This window comes from Tursiops truncatus, chromosome 11 (assembly GCF_011762595.2).
Source record: "Tursiops truncatus isolate mTurTru1 chromosome 11, mTurTru1.mat.Y, whole genome shotgun sequence".
Taxonomy (NCBI): domain Eukaryota; kingdom Metazoa; phylum Chordata; class Mammalia; order Artiodactyla; family Delphinidae; genus Tursiops; species Tursiops truncatus.
The window spans coordinates 44,260,349-44,266,963 of record NC_047044.1 but is presented as its reverse complement, the minus strand read 5'-3'; the positions used below and the strand labels follow the sequence as shown (position 1 = coordinate 44,266,963).

The following is a 6,615-nucleotide window of genomic DNA, read 5'->3' as shown; positions in this document are numbered from 1 at the left end:
AGAATGACAAATAAGGTGATAAAATCCCAGGGGCTGGAGTAAGAGCCACAACCTTAAATGTGTCCAACTTCTGAATTCTAAGAACTCTGTATTATCTTGTATTGTGATTTGCTTTTTAAATATTTTTCCAAATTGTCTGTAAGCCTCTCAAAGGCAGCAGCTATCATATCTTTTCTTTGAATTCCTACCACCAAACATAGTGCCACCTGCACAGTAGGTTAGATATAGATTTCAACTGATTGGTGTCTTCTACTGTTTCTTGAAGGATGAGATATAGTAGAGGGTCTAGATGCTTGGAACATATAAGAACACTATGAATTCAGAAGAGAGGCTAAGCCCCTAGGACAGTTGAAGATCTTATGAAAAGGGCAGGCCATGATGTAGGCTTTGAATCAAAAATACTTTTCAGGCAGAGTATGGACTGAGCAAAATGGAGGTGTGACTACGTGTTTTGTATTCAGGAAATAACGATGGATGGAGATTAAATAACAAAATGTCTAAGAAGACTGAAATTTATATGTTAACTTTTTTTTTTTTTTTTTTGGTACGCGGGCCTCTCACTGTTGTGACCTCTCCCATTGCGGAGCACAGGCTCCGGACACGCAGGTTCAGCGGCCATGGCTCACGGGCCCTGCCGCTCCGCGGCATGTGGGATCTTCCCGGACCGGGGCACGAACCCGTGTCCCCTGCATCGGCAGACGGACTCTCAACCACTGCGCCACCAGGGAAGCCCTACATGTTAACTTTTGAAAGTATCTGATGAAGGGAATGATTTTCACAATGAAGATATAAAAAAAATTTTTCTCCATAAGTTTTGAACTGGTAGAATAAAAAGACAAGGTGTTAGAGGCAGCTGGAGTAATGGCCACTTAGAGAGTTTTATAAGAACCCTGGAAGAAGTGGGTAATGATTTGGATACAGCAGTGACATAAAAGAGAAAGAATTCATATGGGAGGCTCTACAACAAAGGAAGAAGAGACTAATAGGATGGCAGAAGAGGGAAGAAGGAAGGCTCGCAAGATGGTTTGGAGCCAGAGAAAATCATGAGCTCATTCACAGAAACAGGACAATTCACATAGTGCATTTAGTTGAATAAAAACATAAGTAAAATGTGTAGACTTAGAAGATCCTTGCTTACTTCATCCAAAATATTTTGCAAATAAATCTGATATTATGTCTATGAAAATTTTAAACTCTTCCAAATTCATTTTTCAAAAAATAAAGAATATTTACTTTTCTAAAGTTAAATACAGCTGTCTTTTCCTTCTGTTTTTTTGTAATAATTCTGTTGTTTTTAGTTCTCACTCATCAGGCAAAGCAAGATCCTCAGTTATATGGGTATTCTATCAGAGGTTAGATTTTGTTGGGGAAAAAACTCACAATTGTTTATATTAAGTCCTATATTAGTTAAATATTGATTCAAAGACCAATTAGCAGTGACTTAAACATGACAGAAGATTTATGTCTCTGCTGCATAAAATTCTAAGATTGCAACATAGTGGGATTTGGAAGAGTTGCTTTTCCATCATCAGCATAGATTCCATCCCTGGATCCAAGGTGACTGTTCCAGTTGTTGATACTTCCTAGGTGAAAAGAACAAGTGAAAGGCAAGTAGCTTCCTTTTAAGAATGTGACCTGAAAGCTGCTCACATCCCATTGGCTAACACTTGTTCACATGGTTTGGGAAATGTTATATTTAGATGGGCATCCCAATGACAATTTGGAGGAGGAGGGATTTGGTTGTAAAATGAATAAGGGGAAGCTTTGCACAGTGACAGTATTGTAGCCAATGAGGTTTATCCAAGGCACAATTATTGCTAATTATAATGAATAAGGGTAGTCTTATGCAGGAAAACCCAAATCTGCTTATATTTCATGTAGCACACCCTGTCCTCCTGATGTATACTTATTATTAGGCTTTCCTTTTTCATTCTGTTTCATTATTTCTTTATTAGTTATAGGTTTTCTTTAAAGTTTCAATTTATTATTATGTATAACAATATTAAGAGATAAACTTTGTGAGTCATATTAAAAATTTTAAGGGTTTATTTGGGCAAAAATGAATTCCAATCAGTTAGTATTGAAACTAGCAGATAGAAAGGAGCTCTGAGGACCTGTATAAAATGAAAAACTTTTATATACAGAAGGGAGCAGGAACAAGGAAGTTATACTAGGCAAAGAAGTGGGTTGATTGTGACCAAGTTAATTTTTTTTAGGAGATGACAGGGGTCTGACAGGCAGATTACTTAACTAGTGCTGATCAGACAATTCCTGATTGACTGGTTTAAGATTCCATTTCTGGGAAAGCAGAAACTGTAATTAAGTGAAGTCTTGGTGGTGGTGTGAGGTTTAGCATAAGCAACTCCATTTCGGGTCTGTTGCCTTGTTTTTAATAGCAGAAAGATTCCAAGACACTTGAGGATAATGTTCTCTATAATTATTTGAATAGAAGTAGTATGAAGCAATACCACTTGTCAAAATAAGAGGGCCTTTAGGTTTATTCAAAATGATTATTTTCTATTTAGTATCCTAGATATATGTTAATTGTAAGAGATAATTTCTGCTGATCTGAATACCCCTTACCCCAAGTGTTATTTACATGAATTACTAGTATGCATGAGAGAGTTTCACTTTTTTGTTGTTGAATTGGGTGTATGGTGCACAACAGTTCTTTGGGGGTTGATATTCTTAGGAAGATAAAAGAGAGTAACTATGAGCACAACAGAGATGAGAAAAAGTTCTCTCTCATCCCTTCATCATTGCCTACATTTGGTCAATAGACTGACTTGAGCCATTTAAAAAGTGTTGCTCAAAGGAACAGCTGTAGAAGCTGTGTACGTATATGAATGTGTTTGATTCTGGGCATAAGCAGTGCTGCTTAGAGGCCCAGATAGTCAGTTGTAATGCGATTTCCAGAGAGGTCCATTCTTCACCCATTTCCTCAGCTGTGTTACAGATAATAGGACATATTTGTTATTCTGTGGGCTAGCAGACACAGGAAAGAGAGGTCACTGTGCCTGGAGAAAGACAGCGGGGAGAGTAAACAGAGGTGTATTAAGTTGAGGGAAGACGGTTATCCTTATCACATTCCTACATAGGGTCCCAGAAATGACTGGGTAGTGGTGGTGATGGGAAATTTGGGGGGAAGGCTTTCTAAATGGATAGGTATAGGCTTGGAGCAGGGGACAGCCATGAGTTACTTCCGATGAGACTTCATGTGTGCTCAAAGACAAAGAAGTTTAAGACAGGGCTTCTCAAACTTTAAGTACAGATGAATTGCCAAGAGACCTTATTACAAGGCAAATTCTGGTTCAGTATCTTGGGTTGGGCTGAGATTGTACATTTCTATTAAATTCTTAAGTGATGCTGCTGTTACACAGGTAAGGCAACTTCCAGTACCAAGGACTTTGCAACATTGAATTAATCAAGCATTCATCCTACCCATTTCCCAATTCACATTCTGAAGTCAGAAATGCCTGGATTTCAAAACTGGCTATTCCACTAACAAGTGTCATTGAGTGGTTGTTTGACCTCCCTGGGGCTTAATTTCATTACTAAAATGGACTTTTATGAGCTTTGTGGTGTTTGCTATTTCTATCCAGCAAATATTTCTATTTTTTTCTTATGTACATGGTTGGATTGCATGCCTCTGTTCTTGTGGAGTTAGGTGTGCCATATGTCTACTTTGGCCAATAAAATATAGGCATAATTGTTATATGTTACCTGCATGATTTTCGACCTTCTATTTCTCTCTGCCTTGATTACTGGCAATGTTGTAGTAGGTGTTTCATCATGAGGATCACACAGAGCAGAAACCTCAGCAAACCCTTAGCAGACAGGTAACATGAGGATAAACTTTTATAGTTTTAAGCCACTGAGACTGTAGCAGAGTTTGTTATATTGGTAAAGCTGGCTTACATTGACTGGTACGAGTATTAAATGGAAAAAGTCAGATATTTGGCTATTGCACAGATATTCAGATGTTTCCCTTTCTTTTCTCTTCCAAACTCCTGTGATTTAGCTTTTTTTATTCCTCTGTATCTATATTATAAAAGCAATAGGTCATTTTAAAAGTGGTGAAAACTATATTTATCCTTTTTTAAAAACGCTTTTAGTCCTTACAAAGTTTTGATTCAAAAATTCAGAACTTACAAATGAATGAAGCTTGGGAGCTGTCCAGAAGCTTCTTTCTCCTCATTATCATGACTAATTTCAAGTTAGCTGGAATTGTGCCACTGAAATCTAATCTGTTGGGTGATATTTAACACTATAACTGACTGGGAAACACAATAACTGATAAAGCAGGACCACAAAATGAACACCTAGTCACACTGATGGCTGTTTGCTATTTGTATTGTTAAGCTTTATTTTTGAATTTTTTTGCTTGCTAAAAGAAGGGCATTTTTAGTATTCCTCTGGGCACCCATTTGACTTTGGCCCTTACATGGCAAAGGCTCTTCTTTCTGTTTTTGAGCTTTTAGTTCTTTTCATATTTCATCTACCCTAAGAAATAAAGTGTTAAGTAGCATTTCTTTGACCTTTTTACTGGGTTATAATTTAAGTGTCTGGTATTTCTTTTTTTCCCTCACCTTTCTTCCAGCTCTGTAATCCATGTGTCAGAGCAAGAATCACCAGCTAATCAAAATAGAGATAATTTACAAGGAATGTTTAAACCAGTCTTTCTTTGAACTTTCCTTGTAATTATTCTCCATCATTTCTCCAGTTCTTTTTTTTTTCCCCATTTATATCCTAATTCTATCTTCTAAGGAAAGGATATTTTTCCTTATCTCTTATCAGACTTACGTTGCTTTAAAAAATGTATCATTCAAATCTTAAATATTAATTTATAAGAATTTCTCTTTTCATGAGTCTCCTTACTATATATATGAGATCTTTGATAGTCAGGTACAATACCTGAGTATGGGGATGTCTGTGTGTATATGTATATATAATATACATCTAGTATACAGAAGGCTCTATGTAAGTGTCAGCTACTGCTGTTAATGCTTAGTTTTTCTACATGCTTCTACCCACAAGCCCTTTGCATTAGCCAGGTTTCTCCAAACAGAACTTGTAGTATGGAGATTTATTATGAGGATTTGGCTCATGTGACTGTGGAAGCTAAGAAGTCCCACTATCTGTTGTCTGCAAGCTGGAGACCCAGGAAAGGTGGTGTAATTTCCCCTCATGGAAACAGCATGAATAAAATAGTTGTCAGAATGCGTCTAAAAAAATCCCATTCTGAGGGCTGGAAATGTTAAGATGAGATGTTCCAAGTCAACTAGGCAGGTAGGAAGTAAAAAAAGGGTGAATTCTTCCTTTTTCTGGTTTTTGTTCTATTCAGGCCCTCAATGGATTGGATGATGCCCACCCCACATTGGGGAGGGAAATCTACTTGACTGAAATCATGGACTCAGTTGCTGATCTCATCTGGAAACACCCTCAAAAACACATCCAGAAATAATATTTAATCTGGGTGCCCCATGGCACCCAGATTAAATATTATGCAGGGGACACGGGTTCGTGCCCCGGTCCGGGAATATCCCACATGCCGTGGAGTGGCTGGGCCCGTGAGCCATGGCCGCTGAGCCTGAGCGTCCGGAGCCTGTGCTCCGCAACGGGAGATGCCACGACAGTAGAGGCCTGCGTACCGCAAAAAAAAAAAAAAAAAAAAAAATTAATCATTACATCCTTGAAGGCAAGGATCATTCCTTTTTAAAAAAATATGTCTTTATCCCTTAACACAGTGTCCTGTTAAGTACTTAACAGATGTTTGTGAATGAATAATAGCTGAGCAAGCAATTATATACACTAACATTCATATTCTCTAAGTTTCACATAGCCTATTCCCTATATAACTAAAATTATACTTGTTATATTGTAATTTAATTGTTATTTTTCAATATTGAAGACAAAACAGTCTTATTTTTTTTTCAACCGCAGTGAGTTTTGGTGATGATGTGTTTCAATTTTCTGTCTTGTCCATTGCCAGTTAGAGTATAATTTGGGGAAAAGATGGCATTATCCTATACAACTGACTATTCACATACTTTCCCAGCAGTTCCCCTCTTAGTTATATCTTGAAGGATTTTTGCACCAAGAACAGTACACATATATAGAAGCCTTCCTAATAACTGTATTCATAACAACAAATCCCAGAAACCATCTAAATATCTGTAAACAGGATAATGGATAAGTAAATTGTGGTATATATGGAATAAAATTGAAGGGTCTGGTAATTTTTAACAGTAATGGTCCCTAATTTTGTTTATTCCTCCTTAGACTCGTCCTTGTTTAGTACCTTTGCATGCTGACTCTGGAGCACGTGCTTTGGCCAATAAGATGATAGCAAATGTGATGCAAGCAGAAACTTAAAAAGTGCTTTTCACAGAAAACTTGCAACTGCCACTGTGTGTTTAAGCCCAGGCTAATCTACTGGAGACACGTGTTCCAGTTAACTCTATCACCCCGAGCTGACAGCCATCACCTACTAACCGCCAGTACTATCATCAAACAAGTAAAGAATGCCACTAGAACAATCACACTCCAAATAAAACTATGAGCTGATTGCAGCTGCTTGTGTGTGTGTGTGTGTGTGTGTGTGCACTGTGCAAC

At 37.6% G+C, this 6,615-nt stretch overlaps 1 pseudogene; it reads left to right on the top strand.

Annotated features, from left to right (window-relative positions):
- Positions 1–1,760: 1,760 nt before the first annotated feature.
- On the top strand, positions 1,761–1,828 carry LOC117314386 (U4 spliceosomal RNA; annotated as a pseudogene).
- The last annotated feature ends 4,787 nt before the right edge of the window (positions 1,829–6,615 follow it).